This window comes from Euprymna scolopes, chromosome 18, assembly GCF_053919585.1.
Source record: "Euprymna scolopes isolate OS-2025 chromosome 18, ASM5391958v1, whole genome shotgun sequence".
Classification (NCBI taxonomy): domain Eukaryota; kingdom Metazoa; phylum Mollusca; class Cephalopoda; order Sepiida; family Sepiolidae; genus Euprymna; species Euprymna scolopes.
Window position 1 is genome coordinate 127,808,742 of NC_136499.1, and position 12,346 is coordinate 127,821,087.

Below are 12,346 nucleotides of genomic sequence, written 5' to 3' on the forward strand. Positions count from 1 at the left end.
ATTATGGCACGTCTTCGCTTACGGCCATATCACGTTGAAAACACCGGTTCTCGTCCGATCCCCGAAGTTAAGCAACGTAGAGCTTGGTCAGTACTTAGATGGGTGACCGCTTGGGAATACCAGGTGCTGTAAGCATTTCCCCTGAATTTTTGGAAAAACTCATAAAAATGCGTTCGATTTTAATGTAAAATATTAGGTAAAAAAAACAAATAAAGTATCATTAAATTATCAGATTTGGTAAATAAATATTGAAATTGTAATAGTTAAAATTATGGCACGTCTTCGCTTACGGCCATATCACGTTGAAAACACCGGTTCTCGTCCGATCCCCGAAGTTAAGCAACGTAGAGCCTGGTCAGTACTTAGATGGGTGACCGCTTGGGAATACCAGGTGCTGTAAGCATTTCCCCTGAATTTTTGGAAAAACTCATAAAAATGCGTTCGATTTTAATGTAAAATATTAGATAAAAAAAACAAAAAACAAAATATCATTACATTATCAGATTTGGTAAATAAATATTAAAATTGTAATAGTTAAAATTATGGCTCGTCTTCGCTTACGGCCATATCACGTTGAAAACACCGGTTCTCGTCCGATCCCCGAAGTTAAGCAACGTAGAGCCTGGTCAGTACTTAGATGGGTGACCGCTTGGGAATACCAGGTGCTGTAAGCACTTCCCCTGAATTTTTGGAAAAACTCAAAGAAATGCGTTCGATTTTAATGTAAAATATTAGATAAAAAAACAAAAAACAAAATATCATTACATTATCAGATTTGGTAAATAAATATTGAAATTGTAATAGTTAAAATTATGGCATGTCTTCGCTTACGGCCATATCACGTTGAAAACACCGGTTCTCGTCCGATCCCCGAAGTTAAGCAACGTAGAGCCTGGTCAGTACTTAGATGGGTGACCGCTTGGGAATACCAGGTGCTGTAAGCATTTCCCCTGAATTTTTGGAAAAACTCATAAAAATGCGTTCGATTTTAATGTAAAATATTAGGTAAAAAAAACAAATAAAGTATCATTAAATTATCAGATTTGGTAAATAAATATTGAAATTGTAATAGTTAAAATTATCGCACTTCTTCGCTTACGGCCATATCACGTTGAAAACACCGGTTCTCGTCCGATCCCCGAAGTTAAGCAACGTAGAGCCTGGTCAGTACTTAGATGGGTGACCGCTTGGGAATACCAGGTGCTGTAAGCATTTCCCCTGAATTTTCATAAAAATGCGTTCGATTTTAATGTAAAATATTAGATAAAAAAAACAAAAAACAAAATATCATTACATTATCAGATTTGGTAAATAAATATTAAAAATGTAATTGTGAAAATTATGGCACGTCTTCGCTTACGGCCATATCACGTTGAAAACACCGGTTCTCGTCCGATCCCCGAAGTTAAGTCACGTAGAGCCTGGTCAGTATTTAGATGGGTGACCGCTTGGGAATACCAGGTGCTGTAAGCATTTCCCCTGAATTTTTGGAAAAACTCATAAAAATGCGTTCGATTTTAATGTAAAATATTAGGTAAAAAAAACAAATAAAGTATCATTAAATTATCAGATTTGGTAAATAAATATTGAAATTGTAATAGTTAAAATTATGGCACGTCTTCGCTTACGGCCATATCACGTTGAAAACACCGGTTCTCGTCCGATCCCCGAAGTTAATTCACGTAGAGCCTGATCAGTACTTAGATGCGTGACCGCTTGGGAATACCAGGTGCTGTAAGCATTTCCCCTGAATTTTTGGAAAAACTCATAAAAATGCGTTCGATTTTAATGTAAAATATTAGATAACAAAAACAAAAAACAAAATATCATTACATTATCAGATTTGGTAAATAAATATTAAAATTGTAATAATTAAAATTATGGCACGTCTTCGCTTACGGCCATATCACGTTGAAAACACCGGTTCTCGTCCGATCCCCGAAGTTAAGCAACGTAGAGCCTGGTCAGTACTTAGATGGGTGACCGCTTGGGAATACCAGGTGCTGTAAGCATTTCCCCTGAATTTTTGGAAAAACTCATAAAAATGCGTTCGATTTTAATGTAAAATATTAGATAACAAAAACAAAAAACAAAATATCATTACATTATCAGATTTGGTAAATAAATATTGAAATTGTAATAGTTAAAATTATGGCACGTCTTCGCTTACGGCCATATCACGTTGAAAACACCGGTTCTCGTCCGATCCCCGAAGTTAAGCAACGTAGAGCCTGGTCAGTACTTAGATGGGTGACCGCTTGGGAATACCAGGTGCTGTAAGCATTTCCCCTGAATTTTTGGAAAAACTCATAAAAATGCGTTCGATTTTAATGTAAAATATTAGGTAAAAAAAACCAAATAAAGTATCATTAAATTATCAGATTTGGTAAATAAATATTGAAATTGTAATAGTTAAAATTATGGCACGTCTTCGCTTACGGCCATATCACGTTGAAAACACCGGTTCTCGTCCGATCCCCGAAGTTAAGCCACGTAGAGCCTGGTTAGTACTTAGATGGGTGACCGCTTGGGAATATCAGGTGCTGTAAGCATTTCCCCTGAATTTTTGGAAAAACTCATAAAAATGCGTTCGATTTTAATGTAAAATATTAGGTAAAAAAAAAAAAATATCATTACATTATCAGATTTGGTAAATAAATATTAAAATTGTAATAGTTAAAATTATGGCACGTCTTCGCTTACGGCCATATCACGTTGAAAACACCGGTTCTCGTCCGATCCCCGAAGTTAAGCAACGTAGAGCCTGGTCAGTACTTAGATTGGTGACCGCTTGGGAATACCAGGTGCTGTAAGCATTTCCCCTGAATTTTTGGAAAAACTCATAAAAATGCGTTCGATTTTAATGTAAAATATTAGATAAAAAAACAAAAAACAAAATATCATTACATTATCAGATTTGGTAAATAAATATTAAAATTGTAATAATTAAAATTATGGCACGTCTTCGCTTACGGCCATATCACGTTGAAAACACCGGTTCTCGTCCGATCCCCGAAGTTAAGCAACGTAGAGCCTGGTCAGTATTTAGATGGGTGACCGCTTGGGAATATCAGGTGCTGTAAGCATTTCCCCTGAATTTTTGGAAAAACTCATAAAAATGCGTTCGATTTTAATGTAAAATATTAGGTAAAAAAAACAAATAAAGTATCATTAAATTATCAGATTTGGTAAATAAATATTGAAATTGTAATAGTTAAAATTATCGAACGTCTTCGCTTACGGCCATATCACGTTGAAAACACCGGTTCTCGTCCGATCCCCGAAGTTAAGCAACGTAGAGCCTGGTCAGTACTTAGATGGGTGACCGCTTGGGAATACCAGGTGCTGTAAGCATTTCCCCTGAATTTTCATAAAAATGCGTTCGATTTTAATGTAAAATATTAGGTAAAAAAAACAAATAAAGTATCATTAAATTATCAGATTTGGTAAATAAATATTGAAATTGTAATAGTTAAAATTATGGCACGTCTTCGCTTACGGCCATATCACGTTGAAAACACCGGTTCTCGTCCGATCCCCGAAGTTAAGTCACGTAGAGCCTGATCAGTACTTAGATGCGTGACCGCTTGGGAATACCAGGTGCTGTAAGCATTTCCCCTGAATTTTTGGAAAAACTCATAAAAATGCGTTCGATTTTAATGTAAAATATTAGATAACAAAAACAAAAAACAAAATATCATTACATTATCAGATTTGGTAAATAAATATTAAAATTGTAATAATTAAAATTATGGCACGTCTTCGCTTACGGCCATATCACGTTGAAAACACCGGTTCTCGTCCGATCCCCGAAGTTAAGCAACGTAGAGCCTGGTCAGTACTTAGATGGGTGACCGCTTGGGAATACCAGGTGCTGTAAGCATTTCCCCTGAATTTTTGGAAAAACTCATAAAAATGCGTTCGATTTTAATGTAAAATATTAGATAACAAAAACAAAAAACAAAATATCATTACATTATCAGATTTGGTAAATAAATATTGAAATTGTAATAGTTAAAATTATGGCACGTCTTCGCTTACGGCCATATCCCGTTGAAAACACCGGTTCTCGTCCGATCCCCGAAGTTAAGCAACGTAGAGCCTGGTCAGTACTTAGATGGGTGACCGCTTGGGAATACCAGGTGCTGTAAGCATTTCCCATGAATTTTTGGAAAAACTCATAAAAATGCGTTCGATTTTAATGTAAAATATTAGATAACAAAAACAAAAAACAAAATATCATTACATTATCAGATTTGGTAAATAAATATTGAAATTGTAATAGTTAAAATTATGGCACGTCTTCGCTTACGGCCATATCACGTTGAAAACACCGGTTCTCGTCCGATCCCCGAAGTTAAGCAACGTAGAGCCTGGTCAGTACTTAGATGGGTGACCGCTTGGGAATACCAGGTGCTGTAAGCATTTCCCCTGAATTTTTGGAAAAACTCATAAAAATGCGTTAAATTTTAATGTAAAATATTAGATAACAAAAACAAAAAACAAAATATCATTACATTATCAGATTTGGTAAATAAATATTGAAATTGTAATAGTTAAAATTATGGCACGTCTTCGCTTACGGCCATATCACGTTGAAAATCTCGGTTCTCGTCCGATCCCCGAAGTTAAGCAACGTAGAGCCTGGTCAGTACTTAGATGGGTGACCGCTTGGGAATACCAGGTGCTGTAAGCATTTCCCCTGAATTTTTGGAAAAACTCATAAAAATGCGTTCGATTTTAATGTAAAATATTAGATAACAAAAACAAAAAACAAAATATCATTACATTATCAGATTTGGTAAATAAATATTGAAATTGTAATAGTTAAAATTATGGCACGTCTTCGCTTACGGCCATATCACGTTGAAAACACCGGTTCTCGTCCGATCCCCGAAGTTAAGCAACGTAGAGCCTGGTCAGTACTTAGATGGGTGACCGCTTGGGAATACCAGGTGCTGTAAGCATTTCCCCTGAATTTTTGGAAAAACTCATAAAAATGCGTTCGATTTTAATGTAAAATATTAGGTAAAAAAAACAAATAAAGTATCATTAAATTATCAGATTTGGTAAATAAATATTACAATTGTAATAGTTAAAATTATGGCACTTCTTCGCTTACGGCCATATCACGTTGAAAACACCGGTTCTCGTCCGATCCCCGAAGTTAAGCAACGTAGAGCCTGGTCAGTACTTAGATGGGTGACCGCTTGGGAATACCAGATGCTGTAAGCATTTCCCCTGAATTTTTGGAAAAACTCATAAAAATGCGTTCGATTTTAATGTAAAATATTAGATAAAAAAACAAAAAACAAAATATCATTACATTATCAGATTTGGTAAATAAATATTGAAATTGTAATAGTTAAAATTATGGCACGTCTTCGCTTACGGCCATATCACGTTGAAAACACCGGTTCTCGTCCGATCCCCGAAGTTAAGCAACGTAGAGCCTGGTCAGTACTTAGATGGGTGACCGCTTGGGAATACCAGGTGCTGTAAGCATTTCCCCTGAATTTTTGGAATAACTCATAAAAATGCGTTCGATTTTAATGTAAAATATTAGGTAAAAAAAACAAATAAAGTATCATTAAATTATCAGATTTGGTAAATAAATATTGAAATTGTAATAGTTAAAATTATGGCACTTCTTCGCTTACGGCCATATCACGTTGAAAACACCGGTTCTCGTCCGATCCCCGAAGTTAAGCAACGTAGAGCCTGGTCAGTACTTAGATGGGTGACCGCTTGGGAATACCAGGTGTTGTAAGCATTTCCCCTGAATTTTTGGAAAAACTCATAAAAATGCGTTTCATTTTAATGTAAAATATTAGATAAAAAAACAAAAAACAAAATATCATTACATTATCAGATTTGGTAAATAAATATTGAAATTGTAATAGTTAAAATTATGGCACGTCTTCGCTTACGGCCATATCACGTTGAAAACACCGGTTCTCGTCCGATCCCCGAAGTTAAGCAACGTAGAGCCTGGTCAGTACTTAGATGGGTGACCGCTTGGGAATACCAGGTGCTGTAAGCATTTCCCCTGAATTTTTGGAAAAACCCATAAAAATGCGTTCGATTTTAATGTAAAATATTAGATAAAAAAACAAAAAACAAAATATCATTACATTATCAGATTTGGTAAATAAATATTGAAATTGTAATAGTTAAAATTATGGCACGTCTTCGCTTACGGCCATATCACGTTGAAAAAACCGGTTCTCGTCCGATCCCCGAAGTTAAGCAACGTAGAGCCTGGTCAGTACTTAGATGGGTGACCGCTTGGGAATACCAGGTGCTGTAAGCATTTCCCCTGAATTTTTGGAAAAACTCATAAAAATGCGTTCGATTTTAATGTAAAATATTAGGTAAAAAAAACAAAAAACAAAATATCATTACATTATCAGATTTGGTAAATAAATATTGAAATTGTAATAGTTAAAATTATCGCACTTCTTCGCTTACGGCCATATCACGTTGAAACCACCGGTTCTCGTCCGATCCCCGAAGTTAAGCAACGTAGAGCCTGGTCAGTACTTAGATGGGTGACCGCTTGGGAATACCAGGTGCTGTAAGCATTTCCCCTGAATTTTTGGAAAAACTCATAAAAATGCGTTCGATTTTAATGTAAAATATTAGATAAAAAAACAAAAAACAAAATATCATTACATTATCAGATTTGGTAAATAAATATTGAAATTGTAATAGTTAAAATTATGGCACGTCTTCGCTTACGGCCATATCACGTTGAAAACACCGGTTCTCGTCCGATCCCCGAAGTTAAGCAACGTAGAGCCTGGTCAGTACTTAGATGGGTGACCGCTTGGGAATACCAGGCGCTGTAAGCATTTCCCCTGAATTTTTGGAAAAACTCATAAAAATGCGTTCGATTTTAATGTAAAATATTAGGTAAAAAAAACAAATAAAGTATCATTACATTATCAGATTTGGTAAATAAATATTGAAATTGTAATAGTTAAAATTATGGCACTTCTTCGCTTACGGCCATATCACGTTGAAACCACCGGTTCTCGTCCGATCCCCGAAGTTAAGCAACGTAGAGCCTGGTCAGTACTTAGATGGGTGACCGCTTGGGAATACCAGGTGCTGTAAGCATTTCCCCTGAATTTTTGGAAAAACTCATAAAAATGCGTTCGATTTTAATGTAAAATATTAGATAACAAAAACAAAAAACAAAATATCATTACATTATCAGATTTGGTAAATAAATATTGAAATTGTAATAGTTAAAATTATGGCACGTCTTCGCTTACGGCCATATCACGTTGAAAACACCGGTTCTCGTCCGATCCCCGAAGTTAAGCAACGTAGAGCCTGGTCAGTATTTAGATGGGTGACCGCTTGGGATTACCAGGTGCTGTAAGCATTTCCCCTGAATTTTTGGAAAAACTCATAAAAATGCGTTCGATTTTAATGTAAAATATTAGATAAAAAAACAAAAAACAAAATATCATTACATTATCAGATTTGGTAAATAAATATTGAAATTGTAATAGTTAAAATTATGGCACGTCTTCGCTTACGGCCATATCACGTTGAAAACACCGGTTCTCGTCCGATCCCCGAAGTTAAGCAACGTAGAGCCTGGTCAGTACTTAGATGGGTGACCGCTTGGGAATACCAGGTGCTGTAAGCATTTCCCCTGAATTTTTGGAAAAACTCATAAAAATGCGTTCGATTTTAATGTAAAATATTAGGTAAAAAAAAACAAATAAAGTATCATTAAATTATCAGATTTGGTAAATAAATATTGAAATTGTAATAGTTAAAATTATGGCACGTCTTCGCTTACGGCCATATCACGTTGAAAACACCGGTTCTCGTCCGATCCCCGAAGTTAAGCAACGTAGAGCCTGGTCAGTACTTAGATGGGTGACCGCTTGGGAATACCAGGTGCTGTAAGCATTTCCCCTGAATTTTTGGAAAAATTCATAAAAATGCGTTCGATTTTAATGTAAAATATTAGGTAAAAAAAAACAAAATATCATTACATTATCAGATTTGGTAAATAAATATTAAAATTGTAATAGTTAAAATTATGGCACGTCTTCGCTTACGGCCATATCACGTTGAAAACACCGGTTCTCGTCCGATCCCCGAAGTTAAGCAACGTAGAGCCTGGTCAGTACTTAGATGGGTGACCGCTTGGGAATACCAGGTGCTGTAAGCATTTCCCCTGAATTTTTGGAAAAACTCATAAAAATGCGTTCGATTTTAATGTAAAATATTAGATAAAAAAACAAAAAACAAAATATCATTACATTATAAGATTTGGTAAATAAATATTGAAATTGTAATAGTTAAAATTATGGCACTTCTTCTCTTACGGCCATATCACGTTGAAAACACCGGTTCTCGTCCGATCCCCGAAGTTAAGCAACGTAGAGCCTGGTCAGTACTTAGATGGGTGACCGCTTGGGAATACCAGGTGCTGTAAGCATTTCCCCTGAATTTTTGGAAAAACTCATAAAAATGCGTTCGATTTTAATGTAAAATATTAGGTAAAAAAAACAAATAAAGTATCATTAAATTATCAGATTTGGTAAATAAATATTGAAATTGTAATAGTTAAAATTATGGCACTTCTTCGCTTACGGCCATATCACGTTGAAAACACCGGTTCTCGTCCGATCCCCGAAGTTAAGCAACGTAGAGCCTGGTCAGTACTTAGATGGGTGACCGCTTGGGAATACCAGGTGCTGTAAGCATTTCCCCTGAATTTTTGGAAAAACTCATAAAAATGCGTTCGATTTTAATGTAAAATATTAGATAAAAAAACAAAAAACAAAATATCATTACATTATCAGATTTGGTAAATAAATATTGAAATTGTAATAGTTAAAATTATGGCACGTCTTCGCTTACGGCCATATCACGTTGAAAACACCGGTTCTCGTCCGATCCCCGAAGTTAAGCAACGTAGAGCCTGGTCAGTACTTAGATGGGTGACCGCTTGGGAATACCAGGTGCTGTAAGCATTTCCCCTGAATTTTTGGAAAAACTCATAAAAATGCGTTCGATTTTAATGTAAAATATTAGGTAAAAAAAAACAAATAAAGTATCATTAAATTATCAGATTTGGTAAATAAATATTGAAATTGTAATAGTTAAAATTATGGCACTTCTTCGCTTACGGCCATATCACGTTGAAACCACCGGTTCTCGTCCGATCCCCGAAGTTAAGCAACGTAGAGCCTGGTCAGTACTTAGATGGGTGACCGCTTGGGAATACCAGGTGCTGTAAGCATTTCCCCTGAATTTTTGGAAAAACTCAAAAAAATGCGTTCGATTTTAATGTAAAATATTAGATAACAAAAACAAAAAACAAAATATCATTACATTATCAGATTTGGTAAATAAATATTGAAATTGTAATAGTTAAAATTATGGCACGTCTTCGCTTACGGCCATATCACGTTGAAAACACCGGTTCTCGTCCGATCCCCGAAGTTAAGCAACGTAGAGCCTGGTCAGTATTTAGATGGGTGACCGCTTGGGATTACCAGGTGCTGTAAGCATTTCCCCTGAATTTTTGGAAAAACTCATAAAAATGCGTTCGATTTTAATGTAAAATATTAGATAAAAAAACAAAAAACAAAATATCATTACATTATCAGATTTGGTAAATAAATATTGAAATTGTAATAGTTAAAATTATGGCACGTCTTCGCTTACGGCCATATCACGTTGAAAACACCGGTTCTCGTCCGATCCCCGAAGTTAAGCAACGTAGAGCCTGGTCAGTACTTAGATGGGTGACCGCTTGGGAATACCAGGTGCTGTAAGCATTTCCCCTGAATTTTTGGAAAAACTCATAAAAATGCGTTCGATTTTAGTGTAAAATATTAGATGAAAAACAAAAAACAAAATATCATTACATTATCAGATTTGGTAAATAAATATTGAAATTGTAATAGTTAAAATTATGGCACGTCTCCGCTTACGGCCATATCACGTTGAAAACACCGGTTCTCGTCCGATCCCCGAAGTTAAGCAACGTAGAGCCTGGTCAGTACTTAGATGGGTGACCGCTTGGGAATACCAGGTGCTGTAAGCATTTTCCCTGAATTTTTGGAGAAACTCATAAAAATGCGTTCGATTTTAATGTAAAATATTAGGTAAAAAATCCAAATAATGTATCATTAAATTATCAGATTTGGTAAATAAATATTGAAATTGTAATAGTTAAAATTATGGCACGTCTTCGCTTACGGCCATATCACGTTGAAAACACCGGTTCTCGTCCGATCCCCGAAGTTAAGCAACGTAGAGCCTGGTCAGTACTTAGATGGGTGACCGCTTGGGAATACCAGGTGCTGTAAGCATTTCCCCTGAATTTTTGGAAAAATTCATAAAAATGCGTTCGATTTTAATGTAAAATATTAGGTAAAAAAAAACAAAATATCATTACATTATCAGATTTGGTAAATAAATATTAAAATTGTAATAGTTAAAATTATGGCACGTCTTCGCTTACGGCCATATCACGTTGAAAACACCGGTTCTCGTCCGATCCCCGAAGTTAAGCAACGTAGAGCCTGGTCAGTACTTAGATGGGTGACCGCTTGGGAATACCAGGTGCTGTAAGCATTTCCCCTGAATTTTTGGAAAAACTCATAAAAATGCGTTCGATTTTAATGTAAAATATTAGATAAAAAAACAAAAAACAAAATATCATTACATTATCAGATTTGGTAAATAAATATTGAAATTGTAATAGTTAAAATTATGGCACTTCTTCGCTTACGGCCATATCACGTTGAAAACACCGGTTCTCGTCCGATCCCCGAAGTTAAGCAACGTAGAGCCTGGTCAGTACTTAGATGGGTGACCGCTTGGGAATACCAGGTGCTGTAAGCATTTCCCCTGAATTTTTGGAAAAACTCATAAAAATGCGTTCGATTTTAATGTAAAATATTAGGTAAAAAAAACAAATAAAGTATCATTAAATTATCAGATTTGGTAAATAAATATTGAAATTGTAATAGTTAAAATTATGGCACTTCTTCGCTTACGGCCATATCACGTTGAAAACACCGGTTCTCGTCCGATCCCCGAAGTTAAGCAACGTAGAGCCTGGTCAGTACTTAGATGGGTGACCGCTTGGGAATACCAGGTGCTGTAAGCATTTCCCCTGAATTTTTGGAAAAACTCATAAAAATGCGTTCGATTTTAATGTAAAATATTAGGTAAAAAAAACAAATAAAGTATCATTAAATTATCAGATTTGGTAAATAAATATTGAAATTGTAATAGTTAAAATTATGGCACTTCTTCGCTTACGGCCATATCACGTTGAAACCACCGGTTCTCGTCCGATCCCCGAAGTTAAGCAACGTAGAGCCTGGTCAGTACTTAGATGGGTGACCGCTTGGGAATACCAGGTGCTGTAAGCATTTCCCCTGAATTTTTGGAAAAACTCATAAAAATGCGTTCGATTTTAATGTAAAATATTAGATAACAAAAACAAAAAACAAAATATCATTACATTATCAGATTTGGTAAATAAATATTGAAATTGTAATAGTTAAAATTATGGCACGTCTTCGCTTACGGCCATATCACGTTGAAAACACCGGTTCTCGTCCGATCCCCGAAGTTAAGCAACGTAGAGCCTGGTCAGTATTTAGATGGGTGACCGCTTGGGATTACCAGGTGCTTTAAGCATTTCCCCTGAATTTTTGGAAAAACTCATAAAAATGCGTTCGATTTTAATGTAAAATATTAGATAAAAAAACAAAAAACAAAATATCATTACATTATCAGATTTGGTAAATAAATATTGAAATTGTAATAGTTAAAATTATGGCACGTCTTCGCTTACGGCCATATCACGTTGAAAACACCGGTTCTCGTCCGATCCCCGAAGTTAAGCAACGTAGAGCCTGGTCAGTACTTAGATGGGTGACCACTTGGGAATACCAGGTGCTGTAAGCATTTCCCCTGAATTTTTGGAAAAACTCATAAAAATGCGTTCGATTTTAGTGTAAAATATTAGATGAAAAACAAAAAACAAAATATCATTACATTATCAGATTTGGTAAATAAATATTGAAATTGTAATAGTTAAAATTATGGCACGTCTCCGCTTACGGCCATATCACGTTGAAAACACCGGTTCTCGTCCGATCCCCGAAGTTAAGCAACGTAGAGCCTGGTCAGTACTTAGATGGGTGACCGCTTGGGAATACCAGGTGCTGTAAGCATTTTTCCTGAATTTTTGGAGAAACTCATAAAAATGCGTTCGATTTTAATGTAAAATATTAGGTAAAAAATCCAAATAATGTATCATTAAATTATCAGATTTGGTAAATAAATA

General features: G+C 35.5%; 45 non-coding genes and 1 pseudogene across 45 annotated transcripts; all 46 read left to right on the forward strand.

Moving 5' to 3' along the window:
• Positions 1-16: 16 nt before the first annotated feature.
• Positions 17-135, forward strand: LOC145299623 (5S ribosomal RNA). Its single transcript, XR_013871874.1, has one exon. It is a non-coding gene; the product is annotated as a 5S ribosomal RNA (ribosomal RNA).
• A 149-nt stretch (positions 136-284) lies between these two features.
• On the forward strand, positions 285-403 carry LOC145298727 (5S ribosomal RNA). The gene has a single exon (XR_013870998.1). It is a non-coding gene; the product is annotated as a 5S ribosomal RNA (ribosomal RNA).
• Positions 404-555: 152 nt separating this feature from the next.
• Positions 556-674, forward strand: LOC145298728 (5S ribosomal RNA). The gene has a single exon (XR_013870999.1). It is a non-coding gene; the product is annotated as a 5S ribosomal RNA (ribosomal RNA).
• Positions 675-825: 151 nt separating this feature from the next.
• Positions 826-944, forward strand: LOC145298729 (5S ribosomal RNA). The gene has a single exon (XR_013871000.1). It is a non-coding gene; the product is annotated as a 5S ribosomal RNA (ribosomal RNA).
• Positions 945-1,093: 149 nt separating this feature from the next.
• LOC145298730 (5S ribosomal RNA) lies at positions 1,094-1,212 on the forward strand. The gene has a single exon (XR_013871001.1). It is a non-coding gene; the product is annotated as a 5S ribosomal RNA (ribosomal RNA).
• Positions 1,213-1,354: 142 nt separating this feature from the next.
• On the forward strand, positions 1,355-1,473 carry LOC145301097 (5S ribosomal RNA). Its single transcript, XR_013873298.1, has one exon. It is a non-coding gene; the product is annotated as a 5S ribosomal RNA (ribosomal RNA).
• A 149-nt stretch (positions 1,474-1,622) lies between these two features.
• Positions 1,623-1,741, forward strand: LOC145301409 (5S ribosomal RNA; annotated as a pseudogene).
• A 152-nt stretch (positions 1,742-1,893) lies between these two features.
• On the forward strand, positions 1,894-2,012 carry LOC145298731 (5S ribosomal RNA). The gene has a single exon (XR_013871002.1). It is a non-coding gene; the product is annotated as a 5S ribosomal RNA (ribosomal RNA).
• Positions 2,013-2,164: 152 nt separating this feature from the next.
• Positions 2,165-2,283, forward strand: LOC145298732 (5S ribosomal RNA). The gene has a single exon (XR_013871003.1). It is a non-coding gene; the product is annotated as a 5S ribosomal RNA (ribosomal RNA).
• A 150-nt stretch (positions 2,284-2,433) lies between these two features.
• On the forward strand, positions 2,434-2,552 carry LOC145300109 (5S ribosomal RNA). Its single transcript, XR_013872344.1, has one exon. It is a non-coding gene; the product is annotated as a 5S ribosomal RNA (ribosomal RNA).
• Positions 2,553-2,697: 145 nt separating this feature from the next.
• LOC145300646 (5S ribosomal RNA) lies at positions 2,698-2,816 on the forward strand. Its single transcript, XR_013872860.1, has one exon. It is a non-coding gene; the product is annotated as a 5S ribosomal RNA (ribosomal RNA).
• A 151-nt stretch (positions 2,817-2,967) lies between these two features.
• LOC145300364 (5S ribosomal RNA) lies at positions 2,968-3,086 on the forward strand. The gene has a single exon (XR_013872590.1). It is a non-coding gene; the product is annotated as a 5S ribosomal RNA (ribosomal RNA).
• Positions 3,087-3,235: 149 nt separating this feature from the next.
• On the forward strand, positions 3,236-3,354 carry LOC145298733 (5S ribosomal RNA). The gene has a single exon (XR_013871004.1). It is a non-coding gene; the product is annotated as a 5S ribosomal RNA (ribosomal RNA).
• Positions 3,355-3,493: 139 nt separating this feature from the next.
• LOC145301291 (5S ribosomal RNA) lies at positions 3,494-3,612 on the forward strand. Its single transcript, XR_013873488.1, has one exon. It is a non-coding gene; the product is annotated as a 5S ribosomal RNA (ribosomal RNA).
• A 152-nt stretch (positions 3,613-3,764) lies between these two features.
• Positions 3,765-3,883, forward strand: LOC145298735 (5S ribosomal RNA). The gene has a single exon (XR_013871006.1). It is a non-coding gene; the product is annotated as a 5S ribosomal RNA (ribosomal RNA).
• Positions 3,884-4,035: 152 nt separating this feature from the next.
• LOC145299541 (5S ribosomal RNA) lies at positions 4,036-4,154 on the forward strand. The gene has a single exon (XR_013871794.1). It is a non-coding gene; the product is annotated as a 5S ribosomal RNA (ribosomal RNA).
• Positions 4,155-4,306: 152 nt separating this feature from the next.
• LOC145298736 (5S ribosomal RNA) lies at positions 4,307-4,425 on the forward strand. The gene has a single exon (XR_013871007.1). It is a non-coding gene; the product is annotated as a 5S ribosomal RNA (ribosomal RNA).
• Positions 4,426-4,577: 152 nt separating this feature from the next.
• On the forward strand, positions 4,578-4,696 carry LOC145300957 (5S ribosomal RNA). Its single transcript, XR_013873163.1, has one exon. It is a non-coding gene; the product is annotated as a 5S ribosomal RNA (ribosomal RNA).
• A 152-nt stretch (positions 4,697-4,848) lies between these two features.
• LOC145298737 (5S ribosomal RNA) lies at positions 4,849-4,967 on the forward strand. Its single transcript, XR_013871008.1, has one exon. It is a non-coding gene; the product is annotated as a 5S ribosomal RNA (ribosomal RNA).
• A 149-nt stretch (positions 4,968-5,116) lies between these two features.
• On the forward strand, positions 5,117-5,235 carry LOC145300385 (5S ribosomal RNA). The gene has a single exon (XR_013872610.1). It is a non-coding gene; the product is annotated as a 5S ribosomal RNA (ribosomal RNA).
• Positions 5,236-5,386: 151 nt separating this feature from the next.
• LOC145298738 (5S ribosomal RNA) lies at positions 5,387-5,505 on the forward strand. Its single transcript, XR_013871009.1, has one exon. It is a non-coding gene; the product is annotated as a 5S ribosomal RNA (ribosomal RNA).
• A 149-nt stretch (positions 5,506-5,654) lies between these two features.
• Positions 5,655-5,773, forward strand: LOC145299583 (5S ribosomal RNA). Its single transcript, XR_013871835.1, has one exon. It is a non-coding gene; the product is annotated as a 5S ribosomal RNA (ribosomal RNA).
• A 151-nt stretch (positions 5,774-5,924) lies between these two features.
• LOC145298739 (5S ribosomal RNA) lies at positions 5,925-6,043 on the forward strand. Its single transcript, XR_013871010.1, has one exon. It is a non-coding gene; the product is annotated as a 5S ribosomal RNA (ribosomal RNA).
• A 151-nt stretch (positions 6,044-6,194) lies between these two features.
• LOC145300233 (5S ribosomal RNA) lies at positions 6,195-6,313 on the forward strand. The gene has a single exon (XR_013872465.1). It is a non-coding gene; the product is annotated as a 5S ribosomal RNA (ribosomal RNA).
• Positions 6,314-6,465: 152 nt separating this feature from the next.
• LOC145299552 (5S ribosomal RNA) lies at positions 6,466-6,584 on the forward strand. Its single transcript, XR_013871805.1, has one exon. It is a non-coding gene; the product is annotated as a 5S ribosomal RNA (ribosomal RNA).
• Positions 6,585-6,735: 151 nt separating this feature from the next.
• LOC145299598 (5S ribosomal RNA) lies at positions 6,736-6,854 on the forward strand. The gene has a single exon (XR_013871850.1). It is a non-coding gene; the product is annotated as a 5S ribosomal RNA (ribosomal RNA).
• A 149-nt stretch (positions 6,855-7,003) lies between these two features.
• Positions 7,004-7,122, forward strand: LOC145299554 (5S ribosomal RNA). The gene has a single exon (XR_013871806.1). It is a non-coding gene; the product is annotated as a 5S ribosomal RNA (ribosomal RNA).
• Positions 7,123-7,274: 152 nt separating this feature from the next.
• LOC145300983 (5S ribosomal RNA) lies at positions 7,275-7,393 on the forward strand. The gene has a single exon (XR_013873187.1). It is a non-coding gene; the product is annotated as a 5S ribosomal RNA (ribosomal RNA).
• A 151-nt stretch (positions 7,394-7,544) lies between these two features.
• On the forward strand, positions 7,545-7,663 carry LOC145298740 (5S ribosomal RNA). The gene has a single exon (XR_013871011.1). It is a non-coding gene; the product is annotated as a 5S ribosomal RNA (ribosomal RNA).
• Positions 7,664-7,813: 150 nt separating this feature from the next.
• Positions 7,814-7,932, forward strand: LOC145298741 (5S ribosomal RNA). Its single transcript, XR_013871012.1, has one exon. It is a non-coding gene; the product is annotated as a 5S ribosomal RNA (ribosomal RNA).
• Positions 7,933-8,078: 146 nt separating this feature from the next.
• LOC145298742 (5S ribosomal RNA) lies at positions 8,079-8,197 on the forward strand. The gene has a single exon (XR_013871013.1). It is a non-coding gene; the product is annotated as a 5S ribosomal RNA (ribosomal RNA).
• Positions 8,198-8,348: 151 nt separating this feature from the next.
• On the forward strand, positions 8,349-8,467 carry LOC145299754 (5S ribosomal RNA). Its single transcript, XR_013872001.1, has one exon. It is a non-coding gene; the product is annotated as a 5S ribosomal RNA (ribosomal RNA).
• Positions 8,468-8,616: 149 nt separating this feature from the next.
• On the forward strand, positions 8,617-8,735 carry LOC145298743 (5S ribosomal RNA). Its single transcript, XR_013871014.1, has one exon. It is a non-coding gene; the product is annotated as a 5S ribosomal RNA (ribosomal RNA).
• Positions 8,736-8,886: 151 nt separating this feature from the next.
• LOC145298744 (5S ribosomal RNA) lies at positions 8,887-9,005 on the forward strand. Its single transcript, XR_013871015.1, has one exon. It is a non-coding gene; the product is annotated as a 5S ribosomal RNA (ribosomal RNA).
• Positions 9,006-9,155: 150 nt separating this feature from the next.
• LOC145299555 (5S ribosomal RNA) lies at positions 9,156-9,274 on the forward strand. The gene has a single exon (XR_013871807.1). It is a non-coding gene; the product is annotated as a 5S ribosomal RNA (ribosomal RNA).
• A 152-nt stretch (positions 9,275-9,426) lies between these two features.
• On the forward strand, positions 9,427-9,545 carry LOC145300984 (5S ribosomal RNA). Its single transcript, XR_013873188.1, has one exon. It is a non-coding gene; the product is annotated as a 5S ribosomal RNA (ribosomal RNA).
• Positions 9,546-9,696: 151 nt separating this feature from the next.
• LOC145298746 (5S ribosomal RNA) lies at positions 9,697-9,815 on the forward strand. The gene has a single exon (XR_013871017.1). It is a non-coding gene; the product is annotated as a 5S ribosomal RNA (ribosomal RNA).
• A 150-nt stretch (positions 9,816-9,965) lies between these two features.
• LOC145298747 (5S ribosomal RNA) lies at positions 9,966-10,084 on the forward strand. The gene has a single exon (XR_013871018.1). It is a non-coding gene; the product is annotated as a 5S ribosomal RNA (ribosomal RNA).
• A 149-nt stretch (positions 10,085-10,233) lies between these two features.
• On the forward strand, positions 10,234-10,352 carry LOC145298748 (5S ribosomal RNA). Its single transcript, XR_013871019.1, has one exon. It is a non-coding gene; the product is annotated as a 5S ribosomal RNA (ribosomal RNA).
• A 146-nt stretch (positions 10,353-10,498) lies between these two features.
• LOC145298749 (5S ribosomal RNA) lies at positions 10,499-10,617 on the forward strand. The gene has a single exon (XR_013871020.1). It is a non-coding gene; the product is annotated as a 5S ribosomal RNA (ribosomal RNA).
• Positions 10,618-10,768: 151 nt separating this feature from the next.
• Positions 10,769-10,887, forward strand: LOC145298750 (5S ribosomal RNA). The gene has a single exon (XR_013871021.1). It is a non-coding gene; the product is annotated as a 5S ribosomal RNA (ribosomal RNA).
• Positions 10,888-11,036: 149 nt separating this feature from the next.
• On the forward strand, positions 11,037-11,155 carry LOC145298751 (5S ribosomal RNA). Its single transcript, XR_013871022.1, has one exon. It is a non-coding gene; the product is annotated as a 5S ribosomal RNA (ribosomal RNA).
• Positions 11,156-11,304: 149 nt separating this feature from the next.
• Positions 11,305-11,423, forward strand: LOC145299556 (5S ribosomal RNA). Its single transcript, XR_013871808.1, has one exon. It is a non-coding gene; the product is annotated as a 5S ribosomal RNA (ribosomal RNA).
• A 152-nt stretch (positions 11,424-11,575) lies between these two features.
• Positions 11,576-11,694, forward strand: LOC145301299 (5S ribosomal RNA). Its single transcript, XR_013873496.1, has one exon. It is a non-coding gene; the product is annotated as a 5S ribosomal RNA (ribosomal RNA).
• A 151-nt stretch (positions 11,695-11,845) lies between these two features.
• LOC145298791 (5S ribosomal RNA) lies at positions 11,846-11,964 on the forward strand. The gene has a single exon (XR_013871061.1). It is a non-coding gene; the product is annotated as a 5S ribosomal RNA (ribosomal RNA).
• Positions 11,965-12,114: 150 nt separating this feature from the next.
• LOC145298752 (5S ribosomal RNA) lies at positions 12,115-12,233 on the forward strand. The gene has a single exon (XR_013871023.1). It is a non-coding gene; the product is annotated as a 5S ribosomal RNA (ribosomal RNA).
• The last annotated feature ends 113 nt before the right edge of the window (positions 12,234-12,346 follow it).